The following is a 27382-nucleotide window of genomic DNA, read 5'->3' as shown; positions in this document are numbered from 1 at the left end:
CTCTAAATGCAATAATCATGGCTGAGCTCAGTGCCGTCCTATTCATCCCTTACAATCATTTATTAATTTTATAATACCAGTGGGACTGAGTTATGTTCAGTTTTATTCAACATATCCTTTCTTTGAGGTAGAATTTAAAAAAAATGTTTTTAATGTAAGTAGCAAATGTTTTTAATGTAAGTAGTAGGGCTGTTTTACTCCTATTAGTAAAACAGCCCTGATCATTGAGATTACGCCAAATTCCTGAAGGAGTGTCTCCCAAAACCACAAAAAGTGCTTGTGTGAAGATGCTCTGACTAAATGACCATTGTCAAACCTTTCTGCTTTTAAGGCTAATAAATATCAGTGGTATTAATTTTGGATCCAACTGGCATATTATATTCACAAACCTTTCATGTATAGTTCCCCAAAACAATCCTGAAATATGTGACAACCAATATGTCTACCTGTTATTTCTTAGAAAATAAAGATCAATAAACAACAAGAGGAGTTGGTTTAGCCCACCTTACTGCCAGCCACCTGTCAGAGCTAAAACACCAAATGATTGGACCAAACATTGCTTCAATATGGAGGATACACAGAACAAATATACACCCAGACACATATTTTTTCCCACTTTAATGATTAGTGTACGCTATGCTATTGCCTTCACCTCTCCCATCTGTCACCAAATCACAGCATCTCTGGAGATGGATAACAGGGTTTAAACACACAGTAGTCTCATACTTGGCAATGTTTTTATTGTGTTTTTATCAGCCATCTCAACCACAATCTTAGATTGACAGTCTAACATTAGGTAGCTTTATTTTGCACTATTGCAACCAGAAACCAGTGGACATTTTCAAATGTATCTTAGTAGTTTCAAGTTTTAGTGTTATAACTTATTTTTATTGTTTTACCCTAAACTTACTTAGAACCCTGCTGTAAGATTGTCCAAGCAAAGAGACGGGCCGTGTAGCCTTAATAAAGGGCACATCTTAAATGTATTTTTTCTTAAAAATTTAATTGGATGGGTGGATTTAAAACATCTCTATTTGTGATGTTTCTAATCTATGTATGTTGTATAGATTGCACCGTGTACTTGGTTCACTTTAGAATCGTTCTTCATGATAGGCAAAAACACACACAAAGGCTGAATTAAATTGTTAAACATCTCAAAAAACATGAGGTGTTTATGAGAACTGACTGTAATATTTCAACCAAATTTTCCAGAGCCAATTCAGAATCCTTCTCTCCCTGGTCAGTCTTGCTACAGATGGATTCCCTTGAGTAACATCTGGCATTCTCTAACCAGTGGGCATCCCCCCATTCACTTTCTTGCTCATAAGCTGGTATAAAAATGCCCCTTTGAAACAACTCCACAATGGATTCCTCATTCAATGAAAATCTGTCTTGTTTTTTTAGTAATGCACAAAACAAGTCACATAAGTTTTCTCTGTTTGTTTAAACTGATGAATGCGGCAGAATGGTTTTGAATTCCCCAGCTCCCAACGCTATAATGTGTGCCAGTCTCTTGGATTATGAGACATATGGAGGCGTGTGAGCACACAAGCATGAGCAAATAAATTCCGGAAGTCTAACATAGTTATACAGACAAGCCTCACAGAGAGTGGAATTGGAGAAAGCTCATAAAGGCAAGACATATTGACATGCTAAATAACGGTATACTTTAAAAGGAGGCACATAATACATTACCTGACCTAAACTGGGAATTAGACTTCTAAAAGCCTATAAGAGATTCTCCAATCCTCCAGCACATGCATTTTGGCTTTTCATTAATATTTTAATTTTAAGTAGTTAATCCGGATCTCGACTTGTCATGCCTCAGAGATTTTCTAGTCTAAAGCAAACTATTCCTAAAGATTAAATTTTAATGTTTACTTACTGATACACATTTATAATGGATATAGAAATAAATTAAACAGATCACCATATTCTGCTAGATAGTTTAATACAAAAAAACTGCAACTGCAATAAAACTGTATTTCTCAATTTCAAACTTATTTACTGATGCATTATGATCAATGCTAAAGCTGGTGCTGCACTTTGACCACACAGATATGTTATGCAAAGAATGAAAACAGAGGGACATCAAATTATTCCCCTTCACTAGACAGTAAGTCTACAGCTGTCTGTCATGTGGCCTGGAAACTATACCAGGTCAGCATAAGTGCAGAAAGTTGTAGTGATCAAAGCTTGTGTGTACATGAAGTACTCTCAGTGTGCTCAGTAAGTCTGGTTTTGATCAGTGCTGAAGGATTAAAAGCAAGTAATACCTCATCCTGGCTTGGTACCAGTGACATACTTTTACCCAATTCCAACTCTTTGAACTGTCACTCCTGACAGGGTGAAGGAAAAGCACAATAATTTCTTTTTAAACAACTTTGTATCCTTTGGCTTACAGTTTTGAGGTCTAATTATTGAACTTTTTTTCTAATTTGTTACAGAACAATGTGTAAACACAAAATTCTGAAAAGAAATAATGTATTAGAATTTTTGAGATCAAAATTATTTTGTTCTGTCCAAAAACCAAAAGTAATAACTAAGTACTTGAATAGTCTTTGCATAAATATGAGTAACACATGTAAACAAAGCAACATCTTTAAAGACATGTAGGCTAATATACATTTTAAAACTAAATTAATATGGTTGTGTTCAGTAATTTATTTGCATTACTTTTAAAATGAGTCAACTCTAGACTTATATTTTAAATATTTTCTATTTTATATGCTTGCGTAAAGGTCATATATATTTACATAAAGTTATGTACTTTACATGTCTTATTTCAGAAGAAAGTTGTTTGCCATTCCTGAACAGCTTCTCTGGTATTTTTAAGTATTTTCAATGGCACTGGTAAATAATATAGCATGGTTTAGGATGGTAAAATGGCTTTACCTTGAGCCAGGTATTTTAACTCTGGGCACCATATTTGTAATGAAATGTGTTTTTCTATTTCTTTGATGCATCTCTTGTACCTAGAGCTACAAATTTTAAATGAGGTATTTTAATTCCTGGTGCTGTGCTTGGTTTTTAATTGTTAGCAACAGACTCAAAAGCAAGAAGCACTGGCTTTGTTTTCCCCCCCTCTGATATTTTTCAACATCTTTCATTGCAAAACATCATTTGGTGTTTAAACTAAGAGAGTAGAATTCTCCAGAAGGCTGAGATTTATTTCTGATGGATGGACATTGACAAGTTCTTTGGATTCTTCCAGATACATACATGCAAAAATACAAGCAGCTGGAAAATATTAGCACTTCCCCCACTGGATCTATCAGATTATGCCATGCAGTACATTCAATTACATACGAGAGCAGATGGTGTAAACAAAATCAAACATGCATAATCTTGAGATTGGATCCTTCAGTTAGATATTAACTCTGATAATCAAAGGCCTGACACAGGACCAGACATATTAAGTGGAGTTTGTGGAGCCAGTGAGCTTACTGACTCAGGGGTTTTCAAAAGTGGGGTAATCCAGAGGAATGGATACATGCATGTATCCTCCTCCCTCTATTTCTCTTTGCTCTTGCTCACACACACAAAAATGTTTATCCCATGTGTCCCACCAACAAATTTGTTTATTTTCTCATGTCAATTAAGAACAGATTACCCAGGATAGAATGCTGTCACACAAATGAGTTCTGAATGCAAAGGACTAATTTTATAATTTGATTTAAAAATTAAAGGCTTTTAGGACCTGCCTAGAATGCAGAGAGTAAAACTTTGTTGCGATTTCTGGACTATTGCACATCTGGTTTCAAGCAGCATCCACTAACTTGGAAAAGCCAAAAACATATGTTTATGGTGAAGTGTGATAAACATCTTGACTATAAGTTGCAGGTGTTCACATTGAGGGTCTCTGAGATATTTCCCTTGATTTTTATTTTTATTTTTTAAATGTGTTATATTTACTTGACTCATTTTTTTCTCTCTTTACTATTAAATAGAATTGTGCAGTTAAACAAACTAAAAACTGTGGTCTTTTAAACAGTTCAATCTCACCAAAACCAAAAAGAGTAGAAATGAAGCAACTGTTTCTTCACCTCTGGATGTCACAAGACGTGAGGAACCGCCAGGAGAAGAGTTCTCTTCAAATAGGTAGGTTTTTTTTTATATTTAATGCAATTTGTAATAAATACACTATGGAGCCTTATGTGTACAAGTGTGTGAATCCTTTGCATTGTGCACATAGCTTTGTGTAGATATGCTGTTTATGTGTGCCAAACATTATGCTCACATAGTATATTTGTGTGGTCAGGAACTGATTGTCAGGTGAACAGTCCACTGTTGCTGATTCTGAATGCCATGTATGTCAGAACAAGTGGCTTGCATATGTGTGGGTCAGGTACATTGTGCTGATTTTCTGCGGTAATAGTTTACATTTGTGTGTTTTCCGCCATAATGTCCTCCAGTTATCCCTGCCCTCATACGCTCTTCCTTAGTTTCTCTTTTGTTGTCTTTCTTAATGTCACTTATGTTTCATTATTGAGTTTCTGCTGTCCTCTTCTTCATTCAGGAGTCAACCCTTTTGAAATCCATTGGTAAAAAGCCAAATATTAACCCAAAAGCCAAATATTAACTCAAAGTATCTGGAAATAGAAGCAACCTGTAGTCTGGAAATTATGCTAATGTCTATGAAGAGGATTTTTTGTTTATTTCTACCAGGCCTAGATCTATGAGTCTAGAAGAGCAATAATCTTGTGGCTTGACATTTGTTTCTATATACTACACAATCAAATGTTTAAAAGTTGTAATGCCAACTGATCAATGTAACAAAATTATGCTACTTTGAGTTTGAGAAATGAAGGCATGCATAAAAATAGAAATTTAGATGAAATAGTCTGCTGGTCAGATTAATAATGTTTTTCCTGTCACCCTTTTTCCCTTAAGTACTCCATGGACCATGGTGTATGCAAATAACGGACTCACCATTCCTCAGCCAGATGACCTTGCTGCCACTCTGCGTGAATGATGACTCTCAGGTCCTTCAGCTTGTCTGTACATTGTCATTCAGCATTACTCCTGCTCCAACACTCTTCTTCAACTTCTAAAAAGATAAATAAAACATACCCTGGGGTAAACTTCTTTGTTTTTTGGGTGGGGGGGGGGGGGGGTTCTCAGTGAAAGTGAATAAATTCACCAGTTAGATTTTAATGGGAGAGTTAAGGAGCAGGTGAGCGGATGGAGGAGGGAAGGGGTGAGGCAATCTGCTAATGGAATGTGTAGAAAAATGGTGGGATGAAAAGGGATAATAAAACTGGTGAGAAAAAAAAGACACCTTAGATCTGTCTGGAGAAAATAAGAGTGAGTTATAGGGCTGGCTGTAAAGTGGTTTAAACAAACACAATCATTAACTGCTTTCCTCATTTGCAATACAGGGTTGAGAGGGGGATGCTTCAGAATGGATACGAATGAGGTAGAGGTGGAGTCTGCAGTCTTCATTTAATTACCCCCCTCCCGCTCATTCTCCCCCCCCCTACACACACACACCCACTGCCATCCCCCTCCTCCCAGCCCTTTATACAAGGGATCCCTTGAGATTGCATTGTAGCTGTTTGACTGTTAATTACTATCTAACTTAAGTCTAATCACAAAAATTTTGTCCTAATGATGATATTTTAAAAGACTCCACGGTTACACAGCTGTGCTGTGAGTCTAGATTATAGGCCAGAAACTCTGTAAGCAAGATGAAACTGAGGGATTTGGGACTTTTAATTTAGTGGAACATGATTTATCTCCCGACGAGCTGGAATAGAGGTCATTTTAACAGGCTATGTTTGTATAGCTAACGGATTCAGATTCCTTATAAGGGACAAGTGCCCAAGTTGTAACTTTAAACAAGTTGTTGGACATAAAGGATCATCTTGATTACATTAGTGGTTAATAAAACATTTCATAAGTGCATGCCATTTTTCATCACCATTCGTAAATGTCCATGATCAAATTACATAGTTTTCTGTCTCGTTGAAAGTAGGCTATGGATTATCTACTGTCACTGAAAATTCCTTTGTGTCCAAAAAAGGGTCTACATGTTATTATATAGAGCAGGATCATTTATTGCCTAAAAACAGACCAAGTATCAAAAGTAATGACAATTTTAGCACTAAAATTGTCTACCGTGTGTTCTCCCCAAATAATGTTTTTTGGTTGCTAAATTTTTCAGTAAACAAATGTATATAATTCTTAGTTTTTTAAGTAAAAGAGTAAATAAAATTAATGCAAAAACAAAAAAAATATATATTTTGTAGATCTCTGCTGAGCAACTCTGGGCTATGATGTTTTAAGAAAGTTTTGGAGGCATAGTGCAGGTCTGTCGCAGGGTATAAAATTATTTAACATTTAAACCTGTTTGTCATCTTGCTCAATTTCTCCCCCCTATTTTTAGCTGCTGTGATATTATAAACACATTTTTGCATTTGTTTACTTGATTTAATCCAATATGAAGTAGGAAGGTCTGAAAGTTCCAGTCTGTAACTTTGATCTTTTTTTTTTACATATCTGTTGAAAGTGTGACTATGTTGTGACAGTTTAGGTTATGTATTATTTAATTCCTAAAATAAAATAAGGAATAAAAAAATACATCTGTGTTATTCCACCTCTGAAATCATCGAAAATACAAACATGCAAAGTAAAAAAATCAAATGTTTTTGCTATTTTAGAATGTTAGTGTTGCAAAATGTGGTATGTGTGTGCCTGGTCATGAGGAAATTGAGTGCATTTTTTGTGGAAATGTTATTTTTAATTGTTGTGCTATTCAACCATTATACTGTATTTGATATATGTTGCATCTCAACATATATCACTTCTCAGAGTTGGGACACTTATAATGCATAATTGTTGAAATGCCCATGACATGTTATAGATTGGCTTTGCTGGTGATCTTAGCAGCCAGCGATTTAAATAAAACTACACAAGCAAGTAAAAATAAATTGCTTGCTCCATTCTATGGAATGCTCTGGAAGCCTGCTCTGGACCTGGAGGAAGCCTGCGACTACATTCCAAAGTACGTTGTATGGGGTGCTGCATGATTATAGAGAATCTGGTTGGCTTTCAGAAATTTCTGAAATCAGACTTTTACTTATTTTGCTGTCAATACAACATCTTTCAAATTCTGTGTCCCACAATACAAAAATACTCTAGATTACATTTATTGAATTAGTAATGTGCAACCTCTGAGATCACATGACAGGGTTTTCTCTGCAACATCCATCTCAAATCCCATGCTGCCTTTCTACCTCCCAGTGCGTATATTTTTGCTGCATATTGAGACTCTGAGGGTGTTTTACACTGATTCCCAAGAGGCAAATGTCTATTTATACAGGATCTTAAAACAGGGTAGTCCAACTCATCCAACATCCCAACCCACCCTTATAGCAGCAGAAGCTTAAGGTGGCAACATTGACACACAACCACATGATAGTCCAATCTAATCTTTTAATCGCTTCAGTTACTTCATGTCTCCGGGTGAGACAGGCCAAGCTAGGGGTAAGGATGAAAAATCTTCTGCAGAGATATGATACAATCCTGGAACACATGAGGAAAAACACACACATACTCACGCCTACACACCATGCCACTCCACCCCACCCCCAGAGTGTTATGGCGAAGTCCCATGTATCTGTGGGTATTAACAGATCAGCACTGAGCAGCCGCCACCCTGCTTTTAAGTCTTTTCTTGAGGTAGCGCTTCTGAAGCCTTCTGCAGAAGAGGATAAATGCGCAGCAATCCCCCAGGCCCAGTGCCTCCTCAACCCTACTCACTTCTGTCTTTGCTGTGCCCTCCTTCTCCTCCATTCCTCACTTATCCCCACTTTACTTCAGTTCCTCATTATTTCTATCCCACATCTTTTGCTAAGGATTTCATGCTTTCTGGTAGGCTCTTTGTCCCTACCTTTCTTTTGCTATTTTTGTGTCTTTTTATTCTTTTTCCCCTTTGGTTTTGTGTCTTTGCCATTCTTGATTCTTTGCCCTAATCTTTTCTTTCACTCATCCTCAGTAATGAACTAGACTTGAAGCTCCTCACCCAAATAGGGAAAAATTACATGTTTTAAAACCTTATTTCCATGACCAAAGGTTGAATTCTAGGACTCAGGATTTGCCATTCAATCACCACTCACAGATTCAAGATACATTTCCCTCTAAATATTAAGTAAAACAAATCACTACAGATGAAAATGAGCCTTTCTATTCCACATTAAGACCCATCTCATTCAGCTCAGCACTTCTCTCTTTGCAGTGGATTGTATACAGCAGAGACAATTTCCAGTAAGCTTCATAATGTCAAGATGGCGCATTACATCTGTTACAGCCAAATGTTAGTGATAAGGTAAAATTGAAAATGTCAATATTACCCTCCACTAATCAATTGTTCCTCAATAACCAAGGGTTCAAACCCGGTATGAGGCAAAGCAAGATGAAATTGTATTGGTTATACAAATTTATTTTGGTCCCAATGATTAGTGATTAGCAAATTTCTGTAAATGAGCAAATACAGAACATGTACCTGATGTAGCTACACACATGAGAGCAAATTGCAAAATGAATGCAATTTTAATCACATTGCATGTCACAATGATAAGTACATAGAGCCTGATCACAAATTTATGAGCACAAGGGACACCTAATTCCTACACTAGAGAAAACAAGAGGATACTGCAAATTTAAATGTACTTCTGCTTCTGTCATTCGCTTTGACAGAAAGCAAAAGATTCAATGTGAGTTGCATGAAAGGGTTTAGTGCTCAACTTGAACATCAGGACACAGTTTCTTTTGTGTCTAACCTTCAAATTTCTATTCGGATTTTTTTTTTTCCTTCGTTTGGATGTTTTTTGCTACTGTAATTATTGTCTTGTTTTTACAAGACAATAAAATCAATATTTAGGCAGTGAGATTGATATATCTGCACATGACTGCATGTGAAGTGACATTTATTTTAAATTAAGTAGATGCTTTGCACCAATTTGCTAATGCCTACCTTAAACTTCAACATGATTTTTTTCTTGACATGGTCTAGGTTACCACGAAAAGAAAAAACACAGTAAAAATGTAGGTATTTTTAAATGTAATCCTTGTCAAAAAAAAAAAAAAAAAAAAAGATTTTGTTTGTGACATGCACACATACAAGTAATCGTTTTTGCAATTCCAGTTAAAAAAAAAAAAAGATAAACTTGAAGACAGACAGACAGTCAGGCAGATGAAGGAAGGCTAAGTAGGTTGAATCCAAATTAAGCTGATCAGAGCTCACTGTGAGATAATCTAGTTATGTGCATAAAGGACTTCCCCATGGCTATAAACACATCAAGTTATGACTCAGTGTGTGTGGATTTGTGTGTGATCACATGTGTATGTGCAAATTTTGTAAAACAAAGCATGTGCAAACTGTTTTCTAATGAGTAATGTTTGTATCTATACATTCATATTCAAATATATCCATAGACTAAGCCTCAAAACTTGTCCTAACAGCCAAAATCTCTGTTTTCTGCTCTACTTGCTCACCCTCAGAAAGGAAATCTGACTTCAGCAGGTGACTTATAGGACATACGTTTATTTGTAAGCCTATGCTAATAAGTCAAGCTCTCAAATTTGGGCTAGATTACAACTGAACAATACAACAGACAAACTCAACATTTTAGGGTCACAACAGAGATTTTAACTCTTAACTGCTCATGTCAGTGTGCACTGCAATTTGTGTGGAAAGATATCATTACTCATTTGGAGTTAGGTGGAAATGCAATGGCAGATTGAATACCCAAGAAGGCTACACTTTACAAAAAAGCTAAACTGAAATTTGCCAAAACGCTTGTTGAAAAGCCCTAAAATCACCTCTTTAAGAAAAAAAAAAAAAAAAAAACTTGAAAAGAATACTACCAATGGTGAAACATGGAGGGGGATGTTTGATTTTGAGTATTTCTTTGTTGTATTCAGTCATTTTATTCCAAAAAATACATCTGGCCGTTTTAAAATCCCACTTATTAACCGAGAAAATAACCATATTTATTACCAATGCAAATACCTAATATTTGCAATTTGCAGAAGACATCCCTCACAACCCAAAAAGTGAGCCACATTGCCTCTTGGCAAATGTCGATATCTCGCTGAGACCAGCGATGTAGTTAGTGTAACGGAGGGCAACCAATGACTTATTACCTATATTAAAGGCAAACCTTTAACACAGAGATTAAAATTCCATCTACAAATAAAACCTACTTATTCCAAATCAAAACTAAGCAACAACAATTTAACAAAAACCAAAACCTGTTGGCATATTTACAGATCCTTGCATATTGACTAAGGTCACCTCGCCACATTACTGTATTTATGTAAACTCTCTGACAAGGCCTGGTGATGAGACAATGTTCTATTCAAGCTTAATTGTCTTGCCTCCAATGAATACACAAATAGTGTATAAGGAGATGAACAAAGTCATCATTGTGAAGATGACCTTTAAAACAATTACTGTACATTTGCTAAGAAATATTACTAGTGACAATGAATCCATTTTCTGTAGAGCCAGTAAATACTCTTATATTTATCTGATAGTAAGAATGCATACGTGTATTATAGGAAATTGGGATTTCTGAATTCAATCAAGGGAGTTAAATAGTTATACACACAGGGCTATAAAGAACAGGGTAGAACAGGGCTTCAGTGCAGAAAGACAAACTTATGCCACTGAATGAGAAGCATTTGGTTAGTATAGATGCAACAGCTAAATATGATTATCTCTGTTTTGGAATCAATTAAAATGGTAAATGTGATAAATTTATATGAGAACAGACATACTTGTGAAAAACAGAGTGTTTTATAATGCCATTTTAAAAATCCTGAACTAGAATATGGACTTCATATTCAGAAATCCGAGTGATTTTACATTTCTGCTTTAATTGTAATATGTCTTGTAGGCTCTTACTCTTACTGAAATTTTCCCAGCATCCTCTTTATATCATGCCAGCCCAGCAGCCTTTACCTAAAGCCATTAGGTAAAGGCATCCCCAATTTATACATGATTGCAGACCGAGTTAAACTCCAGATAGACACAGAAGATTCTCTAGATATTTAGGAACATATCTAAATATGTGTCTAAATATATTTAGATATACTTATCTAAATATATCTAATTAGACAGTAATTTAAAATACTGTAATTTTAAATTACAGTATTTAAAATACTGTAAATTCAACATGCACAAAATGTGACAATAAACTTTTCGAAACCTGTGCACTATTACTTCCTCTGCCACTGCAAGAGTAATGCTCATTAGAGTTCAGCTTAAGCCTCAGTGAGATGTGGTTAATCTGAATTTGCTTAAATGAAAAAGCATTTTAAATGGCGCAATGAATGTGGCATAATTGAAGTTAATAGCACATGAAGGTTTAGAAAGACCAGCCTCCGTGATGAAGATAAATTTGTGCAGTGTTTAAAGCTGATAAGTAAACAACTAGAGTTCAGTTAAAAGGTTGATGGCCTGGAAAAAGCAACATCTTTCAACCCTCTGTGAAAGGAGGTCGAACTGATGATGTGTCAGAATGGCCTTCCAGTTTGTTTATGTGCAAAGGTTCCTTCCTTTGTCTATCGCCTTCCATCTTTGTCTCCCTGTCTACATGACTGTCTGTCTTCCTCAACTGTCTGAAAATTGAAGACTGCAAAGAGAACAGCCCACAAACGGCTTTTCAAAAACAGTAGAATGACAATGGGGCTGTTAAAGCCACTTGGCCTTCCTAATGCTCATCCTATTGACATTATTGATTTGCCTTTCTGTTAGCAACTCTCATAGCCCTCCAGAAAAGAGACTATTCACTTTGCCCCATGGTGATGGTCAGCAAAGTCAGTTTCAATAGATACAACACAAACCATACTAAACACACATGCCCATACACACACATCCTTATACTTCTATACAGACTGAGGACTTTGTACTGACTTCCATTCATTTTATGAACTGAATTTATGCCCAATACAGACATTGTTACTGACCCTAACTCTTCCTAGTCTATTCCTAACCCTAACATTAACCAAAATCTAATTCACACCATACTTCTAAAGCTAACTAGTAGAGAACAAAAGACCTGCAAAAAAAAGCAAGAGCCAGTAAAAGGTACTAACTTTCCTGAAATGACCTCCCCTTGTTAGTAAATACTGTGAAAGTGGTCCTCTGTAAGTACACACACACACACTGCCAAGGACCGAAATAGATTCATGTTCAAACGCAGTGGCGACCAAAGTCCAACCTTCAAACTCTTCTCCTATGATGTTGTGCCAGTCAAAGGAGAGAAGAGCTTTCTCCAAGCACAGCAAATATCTTGTCCTTTTGCCTGTCTTCCTTTTTCACTTATTTTTTCCATGGCAGCCTGAGGCTCTGACCTTGTTTAATGTCCTCCACCTGACTGGCCACTCAAGCAATTCTTCCCACTTAATGAGAGAATGTCACTTTTTAGCCTTTGCCATTAGCCCTACCTTCAGTCCCTAAATCCACCCGACATATCATGCCAGCCCTGTACGAAATAGTGCTGTACTGACTGACAACTGAAAAAGAAAACAAAACCAAATGTGGTGAAACAAAGTAGCGCAGTTATACCAGAGCCCAAATTCAGTTGAACCTGCTTACATAATTTTAAATGAGGCTGTTTTTGTTCTTGAAACCTAAAGAAAGTGGAAAGATATTTATGAAAAGGAGTACTAGTCAGGATGAAATGGATTTTAGGAGAAACTATTTATTAAATCAGATAAATGACCATTTTGTCATTAGTTACCATATAGTTTTTTTAAGGTTTGATACAATAGCCTGTCAAAAAAAGAGAACAAGAGTGAAATGACAAGTGATACACCATAACACTTCAATCAGCTAAAAAGAATGTCAAAATAATACAGTCGTTAACAGTTTCTCCTTTTCGCATTAGAGCATTGGGTTTAAAATGTCAAAGTACTTCTGTTTATTTCTGGGTTTTCCCTCAGCCCTCTATCAGCCTAACATCAATCTGATATGGATGTAAATACAATCTCCATGTTTCCATGGATAATAGTGATCACAGATGTGGAACTTTAATTAATTGGCTGTTTTGCCATACTTTATCTTTGAAATGTTGCTTTAATTCCACAAAATGATGAGAAAAGATGAAAAGCAGCTGGGCCAGATGTTTACAGAACTTTTTACTGCTTCATTTTTTTCTTCTTCCTAATCCTGTGATTTGCCAAGATGCTGGCAGAAGCAAATTTGTTTGCTTTGGTGCCATGTCTTGAGTTATAGTTGAAAGACACAACCAAACACCTTAGACACATCCACAAATGGGTGTGTGGAAAGTGCATTAATGATGAAGTTTGTGGAAAAACATGAGCATATTTAACTGCATGACCTTATTTTAGTTTCAATCTTTGATTTTAGTGTAGCTTAAGCTTATTAATGGCAAAACCATATGGTCAAGAGAGAAAACTGTTTGAGATTGTAGGGGAAACTTCTTCAAATTTATAGATTTGGGCATTTTTACTGTAAAAATGTCCAAGCTGTTTTTAAATACAGTTGTATTTTTCTTTTAATGGATCAGTGGTAAAAATTTCTGTAATGAGTCTGTGGTCAGAATAAGTGGATGACTTAAATTAAATAATTGCACTTTGATGATTGTATAGTGTTTTAGACTTTCAACATAATGGTATTTTTTAACAAATAATTATATTCTATTACCAGAATTATTTCTAACAACAATTTGGCAAATAACTAGAGGAATAAATAACACGTTGTGAACATTTCTAACCTTGACACATTCTAAAAGGGTCCAAGTCTTTCTAGTTAGCGTCACCTCCCTTCAATTTGAGTTACAGAAGAATGTCAAGGAAGCTCTCCTTGACATTAAATACATCACACATCATTCACTTGGTTTTAACTTCTCAGAGTAATAAGTACAGACATAGAAATATTTTTTCAACCACAAACTCAGGTTCCCTTGTCTTAAAAAAAGACAAGGGGAATGATTTTGATTGGAATGGAATATTTGGATGAAAAGAATGGAGCTAGGATTGTTGGGGTTTTGGTTTTGCTTAAAATGTCATAAGCTGTGATTTTAAAGTAGGGCCCAAATGCAAGAGCAGCAGAAGCAGATGATGAATGTATAATACAAAAAAAAAAAAAAAGATTAACAAAACTTACAAGAACCACAGTGAAGCAGGGTAGAAACAAAACATAATCCACAGCAAAAAGAGCCAACAAGGAATTACAGAAGTAGACAGGGAAGGAAAGCAGTGAGGAGAGCTTGAGAAAGATGTGCTTAAATACTGGAAGGTTTAATGCAAAAATAATTAACCTGGACTGATTAGCTAACTGATTTCAGGTGTGAGGGAGGAGAGCAGAAGGCAGATTGAGGAGGAAGCAAAACAGAGTACATAGGGGATTAGAAAATGTATCTAGCGGTAAACCAAACTAAACATATTAAAACTAGAGTAACTAAGAGTATCTAGACACAAGAAAAAAACATACTGCGCTAGAATCATTAAGAAAGCACTGAACTGAAGAGAAACAAGAACAAGACTGTTCTAACCAAACTGAGGAACACAAAATAATAATGAAACTACAATCAAATCAAACTACACAACAGCAGAAAATCCTAACAAAAGCTTTTTCTATTTTGTCATGCCAGAGCTAATAAATTCAGTCTATTTAATAAAATTTGATATCATAGTTCGCATCTTATTGTACAAAAAAAGATCTAAAGTATATAGTCTGAAAACTCCTAAAAATTATCCATATCAACCATTGTTATCAGTAGTCTTCGAAGCAGGAAAAAGGTATATATTGTATGTCATTTATACTAAAACAATATTCTAAGACTTCAATAAATATTTTTATTTGAGGTTTATTGAATAAATACAAAGGTAAGGGCACAAAAGCAAACATACAAAGGCAAAATAAGACATAGGCCTAAACTGACAGGCAAGCACAACATTAACCAGAGAAGCATTCAGGCACCTGAGCACCTCAACAGAGGAGCTGCAAAGATCCACAACTCAGGTAGGAGATTTTGTTGACATGACAACTGCCAGTTGCGGACTGTCTTTCTATAAGTGGGAGAATGAGAAAGCCGTTGTAGAAAGAAAGTCAAATTCTGTTTGTAGTTTACACTTAAGGACAAAGCAAATATGTGCTGTGTGGCAACAGCAATGTAACACTCCACATGTACTACAGGTGAAATGTGGTGGAAACAGCAACATGATGTGGAGATTTTGTTTGACAGGTTAGAGAGGGAAGTTGTTCACAGCAATAATAAGAAAATCTACAGTATATAAGGTGGCAAAAGACTTGAAATTCATTTGAATGTTCACTTTTAGTGAGATAATGGTCAATATACAGGTATAGTACACAGAGAGGAATGGGGTAGATTAAGACAAATTCAATTGCTGGAATGGCTCCCCCACTCCAGAAAACTGAATTTACATTTCAAGTTTTGAAAACTGTAATCTAACTCAGCTTCAGCCATGTTGCAAAGAAAAAAATTTGATTTGCAAAAGTGGTTCAAATATACCCCAAAATATTTCAACTGTAGAAATAAATTGAAAGTGTTGACACTGTGGAATCGAATACTAATATATGAGACAATTCTTGTAAGTAAATAATTTTTAATTCACAAACAATTTTTCTTACACTAAACAATTACCAGTTATTTTCTGTTGTTCAATCAAATGAAAGTCCAACAAAATACAGTGAAGTCTTTGGTTATACTGTTACAAAATAGTTCCAGATGTACAAAAAGAAAAAAATATTATTAAAATTGATGTATAAAAAGAAAGAATATTGTTAAAATCTGTCAAAAAAGAAGGGCAATTTATCTACTACTAGCTGACATATATCCAGGTAGGATTAAATAAAGAAGCTGTTTCTTCGATGTAAATGGAGATGAAAAGAAGAAGAAAACAATCAAGCAACCGAAGGATTATTGAGAGGAACTCAATTATTAAATTACTCTGTGTATTTCTGTGTTTTGTTTCTCTAGCGCACTGCTAAAAAATGTCTCTGTCCCATGAGAGGTGACCTGCATTTGTAGTGTGCTCCCCCTTTAACCTAGCTGTAAGCTATTCTCACCTGTCAGATCAGTGCCAGGATTTGTGTTTACATGCGGAAGTGCGTGCCCATGCGTGTGTGTGCGTGTGTATGCGTGTTTACCCAGGTTAATATGTTAGTATTTGTGGGTATAGATATTGGTAAGTTTTTGTCATAAGATTTGTCTACATATGTTGGGATATTTGTTATTTTCATACAAACAGAAAAGTAATTTTCCCAACTCTGCCAAATGCCCAAAAGCCATTCCAATCAAGGTTTAAGTTCTTAGCTTTGAATGTTTTTCTTTCAGATTGTAGTTTTACACAGACACACATGTATGAGAATTTGTGTATTCTCATACATAGATTGAAGTGTATTTGAGAATATAAATATGTTTATAACTATTGCATAAAACAGTAAAATGAATGAAATGCTAATTAAAATGTGTACATGGTATATTTGACAATGAGCTTTTTATAACTGATTTATTTTGTCTGCACATATCACTTAAAAGAGCAAACCTTTAAATGTTCATTAATATACAAGATGTGTAGTTTATATTGGATCAATACAGCTTATAAAATGCATAAATACTATATTGGCTTTCACACTGATGCATAAATACATATATAAAGTAAAATTTATATGAATGTGAACTGAAAAATGTAACAAATATTACTTACCAAAATATTTCTTACAGAGATACTAAACTGACCAAAATTTTATACACGCTTAAAGCAACACCAACTGCAATCTAATAAAAAATTATACAGTAATACAAGCACCAATGCAAAACAAACACGTAGAAGAAATACTGGAGTTTGGAGAAATGAAATAGCATGAATAAAATCAGACATTTGTAGATTATAATGAATATATCAACTTATCATCATCACAAATCCTAAATAGTTTCAGTGCCATTGCAACACATCTCCCAAATAATACAAAACAAAAAAAATCTAAAAAGACAAAGCATTTATTTAAATAATGATCTTATACATCTATTCAGAGCACATATGTGATCGCTTTTTGATATGATCAAGTAAGTGTAAACGTAGTTATTTATTTAAAATACATAAAACACATCAAAAAGAACTAACCCACACTCCTTCCCGTCACCATCCTGAACAACACAGATCCTTCTGTGGATCAGTTCCAGTTTTGAGGAACCGCACTTTCTTAGAACCTGCATCTTAAACAAAGACACTGTTCAGAATAAAGAACAGCAGGCACTGTATTTCCTCCAACAACTTAACAAGTACAACATGCGATTGGAGCTGCCGGTTATTGTCGACTCTGTCATCATTCAGTCTGTTTTGTGCTCATCTATCACTGTGTGCTCTTGATTCAACCACAAACCACAACATGACCAGGGTGAAATGAACAATCACATCACACTTGCACAGGCTTAGAGTCAGGGAAAGGACAGCTAATCTCGCTGCAAACTCTTAACATCTAGCACACAAACTTAAGAGTTATCTTCAGGTTGGCACCACAGTAAAACTAAAACATTGGAATTTAATTGTTCTACTTTTTTACTGTCAAAGTTATATTGATATTCAATAAATTAAAAGATTCTAATTTCTTGAATATCAATCTGATTTAAACTATCTTTTGAAAATCATAACCTTAAAGTAAGTATTAAATATATTTCTCATTAAGCTCACATTTCTGTGTTGATTAGTTTGATGTCAAATTTTTATAATGTGTTTTTATTGGCTGTGAGTAGAAAGTCATCATAACTGTCAGAAATAAAGGCTTCTAAACTTCATTCTGTCTAATTAACAAATATTAACAAATGTGTTTATTTTCACTAAATAAGAATTACTGAAATAAATGACTTCAATAATACTCATATTTATTGAATAATACAGATTTATTTAAAAAAAAATAAGAATAAAGAGTAAAGTCCAACACATAAAACCACAATATGTTTTGGATGAGTGGGTTGTGCAAGGTTGCATCCCACTAAAGATTTTAGGTCAACTTTGATTTCTTCCAGTCAATTAAAAATAACATCGCTTGGCAGTTACCTGATATCACCTTCTCCCAGCATTCCAATTAAATTTACATGACTTAAGAATCATTCCCTTCACAGTCTGTGTACTCCTGCCAGTGTGGTGTATCTTCTTATCCTCCTAAAAAAAATCTCATAGCCACAACTGCAAAAGATAAGACATGTTTGATTTGGTGGTAAATATTTCTGCAGTTAGCAATGACTCTAGAAGTCCAAAGCTTACTAAATTATTCTTCATGAATTATTTATATACACAAATCCAAGAACTTTTCACTGTGCAAGAAATATTCCCATAAATAATTTTGCAACAGTGATATTTGTTATTGCACAGACTAAACATGCAGAGGATAATATTTGCTTAAAGTAACTTTCTATCATAAGAAGATTTCAACCTGGTTGAAATCTTTAACTCTATCTACAAGATAGAGTTAAAGGATGAAGATTTTTTTATTTTATTTTTTAGTCCATATGATAACAGAGTTAGCTACCTGCATGGATGCTTTTTTTTTTTGTCTAGCTGAACAGACAGAATTTTTGCTATTAAATTCAACCATGTGTGTAGTTCATTTTACAGGAGAGGATTAGGAACCTTGAGATTTGATGGATTTCAAGATAGAACGTAGACTGAAAAATTGTGTTGGATTAGTGGCGGATAAGAGCTTACACCGTGTAGGTCCAATGTCTGTCACCATTAGAATCAGACTGTCAACACACCAGTAGGACAATGAGATAAAGGATTAAATAAATAAGATACAGGTAGACATTGCCTTTTTAGCTTTATCTATGTTCCAAAAAGCCATCTACTCATAAAATAATTTAAAAAAAAAATAACAGAAACATACGGTTTGAAGACTGGGTGCCAGGTAGAGTGTGAAACCTAAAATCCTCTAACTAGAAGAGGACTAACAAAGAGGCTGAAACAAAAACTTTTCAAACTATTTATGAATAGTTGTTGCTCTGCCTGTTGAGCTGAACCTCAACATTTCTCTTTTATGCCCTTTGGAGGAGCACTGACTGTAAGTTTTCTTTGTAGTTCATTAGATAGTGTCATATTTAATAAGTGAGACAAAGCACTTCAATGAAGTTTGTTTACCAGATAAAATATGCCTCTTGAAACTAACTCATTTTAATATAAAGTTTTTACATAGTATCATGTTTGTGTTTTTGGATGTGTTCAGGGGATGCAGAACACATCCAAGGCAGCCTATGAGCAAAATGCACAAATGATTACTCTGCTTAATCAACTAAAATCACTCTATAGTGACTGACCAGAGAAGGCACATATGTCTTCATTGCAAAGGAACATTTTTGAGGAAGGTCTGTGTTCAAAGTAAAGAAAACATATCAGAACATACATAATATATATCTTTTACCAGTTCAGGAACAATACAAATAACATGAGTAATTCACTTCCTGTGCCTTTAGTGAAAGTGCTATAAAGTTTATTATTGTTGCTGTTAAATTGCATACAAGAATGGTGTCAGCTGTGGCTGTGGTGTTATAAAAGATGGGAGTGAACAAGGAGGAAGAAATTGACGTAAAGCTTTAGGAGCAGATAGAAAAGAAGAAACAAGACAGTAGATTAGCAACCATTAAAAGAAGAGTGCCAGTTATTGGTGAAGTGTGCATGATTGAGTTGGTATTATGGCTTTCCTTAGTATTATATTAACCTCTAAAGATCAAAGGAAACAATGACTGCATAAGAATTTGTCATTGGGTCCCAAAGAAACGACAAAAAAATATTAAATACATGCTTCATTTACCAAGATCTTATCTAACAAACAGGAAAACTGCACTGGTGTTCAATTATAGTGTAGTATAATGGGATAGTGTTAAAAAATATATTCTTAGGGTCTGTGCATAATTGTATTTAGAAAGAACAAGATTAGTCTAAATAGAAAGGACATTTCAACAGCTTGTCTGAAAGTAGAAAAAAAGCAGAGAATCTAAGTATTGTTTTAATTTGCAGAAAACCGGAATTTAATTAACAAATTTTCCTGAACAGGTCATGCACTTGAAACAGTTTACTTTTTTAATCATTTTACTAATGACTTCTTTATAAAAGCAGGAAAAAAGAAAATTCAGAGCAAGGTCACCAGTGTCAATGCTTCTTTAAACCACCAGAGAAAAACATGTTGAAATTTACAAAGTTGTCAAACATATCCTATGCATGTGGACTGGTAAGTGCTGCAGCATGTTGTGGTTATTTGTCAAGAGAATCAAACCAAACCTATTAAAGTTACTGGAAATTAGAATTGGCAAATTTGACACTGTAAGCTGGATAATTGTGTGAATGTTAATTGTTTATGGACAAGCCATTTTAGAGTCAAAGGTCTTTAGCCTTGCATCCAGGAAACATCCACCAACCAAACCTCAGCCAGCCTTGTCTTGGTAGATGAAGAGCAAATCAACGGCACTTTTTCCTTTTTAGGTTTAGCCAAGACACTGAGTGTTGAAGAATACTGTTATCCCTGCATACTGCCTTGCAGGTTTTAAAGATACGTCATTTTCTAACAACAAGGGTTCCCATGATAGCTTTCTGCTTTAAGTAGCTGTTAATGTCCTTTCTTATTCACTGGTTTGTCAAATGCATTAATCTGAAGCATGGCAATAAATAAAAGGAGGCAACTAAAGAAAAGAAAGGTAAGGAGGAAAAGAAAAAAGAGAAGGGAAAGAAAAGAAAGAAAGGAGCTGTATCAATGTATTACAGCTGTACATTTGTAAATATAAAGCATAATTACAAACTGATAGAGCTGCAGAGAAATGTGTATATGGGATTATATTGTCCTGAAATGCTTACACTGACTGTAGGATTTGTTTATATGTAAACAACTTCATTGTCATCTGAATAAATAGTTTTGAAAATTTCACCCAGATTTTAATTGCTCGAAGGATCAAAGAATATGCGCCGCATTACTAAGGATTTTTTTGAGGAACAGGAAAGCAGCTGCCCATGGGATGTATCGAGCAAAGAAGATAAACATGCATCCCAAGAACTCAACATCTCTTTGGGTAATTATAAAGGACCTTAGGGCCTCTTTGTCTATTGGAAATGAGGAACACATCATGTACATGCAAAACAAAAAAAACAAAACAAAAAAAAAAAACCAGCCTCTTGGATCATTAGTTTTCATTTCTTAACAAAGAATAACTATTACACCACTTATGTTGTGCAAGGACTTCACATTCCACTGATCTCCTACAATTAAGTCAAGGAAGAGCTGGCATGCAGAAATAAGGCAGTAAGAACCTGTTGCATTGAGGTTCTGCTTATTATGAGTAAAAATGTACATTGAAAAACTATTTACAGGTAAGAATTGTAAAGTTCAATAACATAGCAGATACTGTAGAGAAAATACTCAATGAGGAGGTCATTTTTCTTCTGGTGAAATTCATACTAGATATTAGCAACAGCCAAAGTGAGCTATATGTATGTAACATGCCACTGCAAAAGTAGGAAAATGTCGCCAGTGGACAAATAGAGAAAAAGAAGAAAACCATCAATTCCTGAAACAATAGTAATTTTCAGCTTTTGCTAAATATACTGGCTGAGGTTATGAAGACACCAAGCTGTGATAGAAGTAGCAGTTTCAGAGGTTTGGAAATAATAAGCTTTGTCTTCGAATGTAGCTTGTTTACAGAGTAATTTGAGTCAGCAGAACATTTAAGCTTCGGTGTGGATAAACCACAGCAGATCAACAAACCGTTTGAATTCTGTTTACAAAAGTGTTGTTGGCTTTGGCCAATAAGCTGGGTAAAGAATGGCTGCCTAAATAGATACTTTCAGTTTGGGTTATTAAACAAAGACTGATCAATTTGAACACGATGCCAATTAAGATGCTGTCGTAGACCCGCAAACCTTCTCCAAAATTCATGCACAATGTTTGGATTTTCTTTCCATAGGTCTTCAAAGGATTTTTGAAGATCAATGTTCCAGGTTTTCACTGGAACATAAAGCCTATTCAGTTTCATCAATATGTTTTCCAATGAAAAGGTTGCACAGGTCTTTGGAGAACCCTTTCCTTTCACTAATCATGAAATGCTTCTTGTGGTAATGAGAAACTATTCGTAAGCCAATCAAGTCCAAATCAGAATATATTATTTCACTAAAATATTACAGAACTGCTTACGACATATCAAAAGATGTCAGTAATTTTGTTGTCCTTCATACAGCTTTGCTAATATATATTTTCAGTGCTTACTATATGTACCTTTAGTACATAAAACTTAACTGACCTACTTGTTTTGATTACTCGATGTGAATTTTATGCTAATCAGTTCGTTACAAATATTTTGGGAAAAATGTTTAATATTTACTTTTCTCTCTGTAATTCATTTAAAAAATATATGCTCCGGACAATACATGCTTTATGTATGATTTCCTCTGAGAAATCATACATAATAATTTACTATTTGAGAATAGTAAATTATTAATCCATAACACTTTAGAAACATGACAGCACAAGATGTTTCCAAATAGTTGCTGTGATTTTAACTTACTTCAATGCTATTGTTGCCAAGGCAATTAGCCTCTTGTTCAGTATAGCACTTGGCTTCGGTTCACTGTCGCTTTCTGTCTGATGGGCTGAAAGGAGCCTTGTTACTGTTACACATCTACATAGCCCTGACAGAGACAAGGCACTAATATGGCCTTGCTGTTTTTATCTGAACATTAAACATCCACAGTGAAAGCTGTTAGACTTTGACACCATTTAGAAAGAGGTACCTAGCATACATTTTGAGCTTGACTTGATCTCTTATCAAAACAAAAACAGAAGAAAAAATAATTGAAGAAAATAAGCCAGTTGAATAGAACAAAAACCATCCCCACCCCTTTTGATCTAACAATCACCAACACTACTCTACTCTACCTGCCTTACAATAGTCAGTCACCCCCACCTTTACCTGAACCTGACATTTCCCAGGGGGCATTAAACTCACTGGCCCTGTTTGATTTAGGCAGGTCGGATGTCAGTGTTCACTACAAGCCCATGGTGAACCATGAATAATGGATCTACCACGGGTTTGGGTCTCCCTGGGACTTCCAGCTGCCCCCTTCCCTCTCTGCAGCTGTGACTGGAATAGTCAATATTCCATTAACAAGCAATGATTCATAAAAGTACTAGCAACAACACACAAGGAGCAGAAAAACATGTTCCGGGTGGAGGGCAATAAATGACTCTTCTTTATTAATCTTGTTAACAAATATGTTTACATCAGGGATCTAATGTCAGAGATAGAACATTTACAATTAAACAAAGAGAAATTAGGCTATGTCCTTAAAGGGGTAGCATTATGTTTTTGGGAAACAATACAATGTACTGCTATTTTACAGCACAATTGACAACAATGTTACCTTCAGTTGTTATAAAATGTTGTATATTTGAAATAAATTTGACTTAGTACATGGTTTGAAATTGGGACTCTGTCCATTAAATAAAATCCTCCTCTTTCCAACACTCCATCATCACGAAGTCATCACAACATTGATCTTCTATTGAGCCTTTAACAATGTTTTACCAGCATTGCACTGAGAAGTAGCTCAGCAGATCTTCTGCCAGGTGTTTGCTAATTGCCTCTACTTGAAGGAACTGAGTGGAGCAGTAGTGGGGAAGTTGCAGGGGAACACAAAGCTCAGAGGAGGAGCTTTGTGTTTGAGCGTGGTGCTGGGGTCCACCGATCAATTTAAACAGTTCAAAGGTTGCCATTGAAGAGTTAAGGATTTCTCAAAATGTTATGAAATAATCAAAGCAACACTCGAGGTATGTTTGTAATGAGGGAATAATATAAGATATAATATAATAATATAATACTGCCTTTTCAAGAGGATAGGTTTCTTTTCAATGTAACACTTGGTTCAAAAAGAAAAACATTTTCAGAACATTAATATTTTCAGATTAAAGTATTTTGGTCAAAATATGAAATATCTGCCTTTATTTTTTAAATTCCCAGTGGATATCATTGATCCAATTGTGCTCATTTATGACAAAGAAATTCTAAAAAGAAGGGTAAATGAAAATTGTACTGTTGGAGTCTAATGATTTGTGACGCAACTTCTCCTGAAAGAAAAACCCAGTCCTTTCACCTGTAATTTTCTTCACAGCATTTATCCCGTTTTTTTATCTTTTCTCTCCTGAGGGACCATCTTGGAAATACTAAAGTTGTTCATGACACAACATTTATTTGAAAAGCAAGAAGCAGAATTATGAAAATTACTAAAGTATAATGAAAAGTACTAACGTATTTAATGTCAGAATTTTTTTTGAAAAGCAAGGAACAGTATTCTAAATAATTATTGCCTCACTTGTTCCCACATAGATGCATGACTGCAGTTAAAATAAAAAACTAAATCATTATCAGTAATAATGTCACTGCTCAGGAAAAGCTTTTGTCATTATGTGAAAAAACAAGAACATGGCACAAGGATGAAATAATATGGCAGCGAAAATGTCTGGCTATAGATGGAGAAAGTTATTGTTTAAGACCAGATATGGTGTAAGCTCTTGCAATTTTTTACATTTCAAACTGTGCTGATATTATTCACTGAAAAGAAATGTGTTATGTCTGTTAACAGCAGTTTGTAAACTAAACAGCATGTAAAGTGCATACAAAATATCATGTTCTTGTTTCTTTAATATTTACCCAGCTTTATAGTTCATGCTGTTAGTCTAACACAGGGGTGCTCAAACGTTTTGAGACCAAGATCTACTTTTTCTCTCACCAGCCGGCTGAGATCTACCTCATGACATGAAGACATACAAATTATAAATAAAACCCTATTGACTAATTTTCTACACAAATATCCATCAGTTATATCAGAAATGATAAAGAGATAGAAAACCTAATGCAGTTTCTCCCTCAGTGAGATCTTGACACTGGGAGCAGGTTACTGGTTTCTCAGTCAGAAGCTGGTTGCAAACCTGAGGCAGCAGGTGTCATTCAGTTCTGGTAGATCCGAAATTTGGTTTGATGACGTCACTATGCGAAACTGCAGACTGATAGGAGGAACCAAAGAGCTCTGCAGAAGTAAAGGCAAATCTTCTGAATTTGGGATATAATTAATGTAATTTGACATAATTATTGTGGTAGAAGCCATTTGTTTGTTAAAACTTAATCAAATATATGTGTACTATTTGATGTTGGTTGTGACGTTTGCTGCAAACGAACGAGGTCATTAGTCCAAGTTTGTCGTTCATTGAACGTTCAGAAACTCCAGCGGCTGTGATGAACCACAGCGAAGGAAAACAAAGTAGAATAACCCGAACAGGTGATTAACTCAGAACCACTCGCACCTTTATCGTTAAGCACACCCGTTGCCGTGGCAACCGCCTGCACCCCGCAAGCCCAGCAAAGATTACGTTAAAAACGTTCAGTCCGTTACGATATCAGGTTATTATTATTTAATAAAGCTACAAACGTTTTGGATGTTAGTGAATATTTTGAAAAGTCTGTCAGAAGAGGAAGTGCTGCTCTCAGCGTCCTGGAGGTCTTCAGTTTGTCACCTGCTGCAGAGATCGACTCAAAACCATCCCGCGATCGACCGCCGGTAGATCGCAATCGACGTATTGAGCACCCCTGGTCTAACACATTAGAATAGTTGCCAAAATGCCTGTACATGTATTATCCATAGTAATGTTACAAGAAGCATCTGAATGAAATAATGGAGTGCTGATAAGAGGTTCTGACCAATCAATATGTTACTTTCAGTGGATAAATTTCCCTCTTTGTCACCAGTGGATTCCCAGTATTCATAGTGGCTCGGGACCACAGCTGGCTTTGAACAGCTAAAATCTGTAAATACTTGAGACTCCCTCTGAAGACGTATTACTTATAGCTACCTATTTTATTAGTTCAAACACCACCTCAGTATTCAATGTTATGCACCTTGAAAATAGAAGTTATCTTGCCATCACTGAAGAAGCTAATGTCACTAGATTTTCTTTATCTTGGGGGCACGGTCAATCGGCATTTGGAAAATGTATGGCGCTCCTGTATTTGCTGTTTTGCAAACAGTAAATATCATGTGAAGTTGCATTGGGCCAATGTATGTCAGCTTCCCAAGCTCCAATCTCTTCTTTAACAGCTACAGATTGAAGAAATAAATAAATAAAAACATCTTTAGAACCATTAAAATGGGGCATTATGAAAAATCCACTTTTTTGAGCTCATCCCCTTTGACTCATTCACGCATGTTTGAGAAATCCTTGAATCTCCCATGGCCTCAAGGCACCTCCATTTGGGGGTGGATCTCTGGCGCTCCCTACTTTGGGCTGCTGCCCTTGTGACCCAAACCCAAATAAATGGAAGAAAATGGCTGGATGGATGGAAAAGCATCTTAAAAGAACCACTGTGTGTGTGTTTTTTTTTTATCTCTTTATTTGGAGGCCAGTATTTTTTTTTTGTTTGTTTTGTTTTTGCATTATATTCACTTAATAATTACAACCGAACCCAAACCATTTCTAACACTGCAGTGGACTTGTACCTGTATTCAGAAATTAAGATAAATGTTTGGCAGACTATCTAGAATTTCTAGTCGACAGAATATTTCAGAAGCACATACACTGGCACGCACAAACAAATGCAGATACAGTGTCAGGAACTCATTTCTGAGACTTAATATAAAGCCAGCCTTGTCATATAATTCCCCATGAGTATGCAGGTAGGAGGACAAAAGCTCATATGGCTCTGTTAAATTACATTTTTAAAAATGATGTTGCAGTGGAGAAGGTAGGATAAAAGGCAAAAATTATTTCTCAACATTAGTCTTGAGCTTCAGCACATCTGAAGAGCAATATCTATTTTTAAGTTTGTGGCCTACAGAGTTTAAAATTTCATATTGTAACTATAAAGGCCTACAAAAAACATTTTACTTATGCTTTATTTGTATTACCATATTAAAGCTGGTAGAGTACACAGAAGTGAGAAGAAGCTCCAGACAGATTACATATAAACTACTTTTGCAAACTACAAGTATATAAGGGCAACAGAGGGGGAATTATGAGTGAAAATATTTATTTTTTTAGATATTGTATTAGTATCAAATGTTGCCCTGACATTTTGCAGATTTCTGGCCAGTTTCATCTGAATCTCAATTGAGTTTTAGTACAGGATATAATTAAAAAATGTATTAATTAGTTCAGAAAACATTGAAACAATAAAGTCACAGATGTTTTCTTTTTTATAAATACTTTAGAGCTACTGTAAAAGTTTTTTGTTTCAAACCTACTTCGGAAGTTAAAAGTTAGGTCAGATAGATTGAAAATGTCAGCTGCCAGTTCTGCTGTTTGTTTACCATCCCCGAGTTGCTATTGAATGACAGTATAAAACCCATGATATGCTTC

The 27382-nt window shown here is 35.2% G+C and overlaps 1 protein-coding gene across 1 annotated transcript in view; it reads right to left on the bottom strand.

Annotated features, from left to right (window-relative positions):
- The window catches only part of LOC129358353 (cadherin-22), a 148206-nt gene that overhangs the window by 106664 nt on the left and 14160 nt on the right, over positions 1 to 27382 (bottom strand). The window contains exon 2 of the mRNA XM_055027338.1: positions 4933 to 5050. The gene's annotated coding sequence lies outside the window, so the exon portion shown is untranslated. The remainder of the gene's footprint in view (positions 1 to 4932; positions 5051 to 27382) is intronic.

This window comes from Poeciliopsis prolifica, unplaced genomic scaffold (genome assembly GCF_027474105.1).
Source record: "Poeciliopsis prolifica strain line A6 unplaced genomic scaffold, Auburn_PproV2 SCAFFOLD003, whole genome shotgun sequence".
NCBI lineage: Eukaryota > Metazoa > Chordata > Actinopteri > Cyprinodontiformes > Poeciliidae > Poeciliopsis > Poeciliopsis prolifica.
This window is presented reverse-complemented; position numbering and strand designations above follow the sequence as displayed.